This window comes from Octopus bimaculoides, chromosome 25 (assembly GCF_001194135.2).
Source record: "Octopus bimaculoides isolate UCB-OBI-ISO-001 chromosome 25, ASM119413v2, whole genome shotgun sequence".
NCBI classification, from domain to species: domain Eukaryota; kingdom Metazoa; phylum Mollusca; class Cephalopoda; order Octopoda; family Octopodidae; genus Octopus; species Octopus bimaculoides.
Window position 1 is genome coordinate 14,723,608 of NC_069005.1, and position 1,407 is coordinate 14,725,014.

Here is a 1,407-nt window from a genome sequence, read left to right on the forward strand (position 1 = left end):
ACACACACACACACACACACACACACACACACACACACACACACACACAGAGGCATGACAGAAGTAAATAGACATTCTTATAACTGTTAAAATTTATTTAAATCTGAATTTATACATTCAAATTATTTATTTATTATTATAATGTAAATATCTAATATTCAGAAGACATGCCCTTTGCATTTTTCAATGCAAGGACCCTGTTAGGCATGTTACTGATCAGATGGTGAATATTCTCTTGCCAGGTTTCATGCAGTCATCTCAAAAGATCTGGCTTTGAGAATGCTTTCTTGTTCTTTTTATGAAGTGTCCTGTCCATTATGCCCCAGAGCTGTTCAATAGGGTTCATACCTGGTGACTGGCTTGGCTATGGACGCTTGTGAATGCCATTCTCATCCAACCAAACTTGGGTCATTTTAGCCGTGTGACAAAGAGCCCCATCTTCCATAAATAAAGTCTTCTTAAAACATTTCCCCACTGGAGAAGATTGCAAAGAGTCCTTTCTGCAATATGGACACATATTTATCTGAGTTTATGTTTCCCTCACACTCCACCAGCTCTGATCAACCATTGCTCCAAATTTCTCCCTAGACCATCACAGAATAGGCGCTGTGTTCCATTGTTGGCTGCAATCTTTTCATGTCAAATTCTTGATCACAGAGTTTCTAGACCCACATTCAACAGCAAATCTGAACTCATCAGAAAATGTGACAGTGTCCCAAAATGCTACTGGCCTTTCCACCATCTCACTGGCCCAATCTTTTCTCCGTTTGATATTGGCCTTGCAACAAAGATTATCCTCTACACTTCTCTTAACAAATGAAAGAATCCTGTCAGAGGGAACCTGGTCAACCTAGACGAGGTGATGTTTACCCTATCCTCTCCTTGGTGAATTGCACAATCACTCTATTAACTGTTGAAAGAGGGATCCTAAGGTGTTTTGCAATTTTAAGCTTAGTCCACCTTCAGATTGACCCACAATACAACCTCTTTAAAATTTGGACAGTTCCAATGCTTCTTTTGTACATGACATAAACAGTCACATATAGAACCTGAAACATAAAAATGTCAGTTAATAAAGAATATAAACCTTTACAAGTTAAAATAAACAAAACGATGTTTTATGGGGTGTTTACTTACTTCTGTCGTGTGTGTGTGTAAATATAGGAGGGGATGCTGAAAAGTTCCTGGCTTTAAAGATATCACAAAAAGTCTGGTTGGAGGCCCAACCTTCCAAGTTCTTTTACAGAGCTTAGAAAAACTGAAAGACTGCTGCAATAAGTATGTGAATCTGAGAGGGGAATATGTTGAATAAAAACTATAATTAACTGATCATCCTGTATTTTCTTTTAACCAAAATCAAGAAGTTTCAGCATCCCTCTCATATGTGCATTGTATATATATATATAT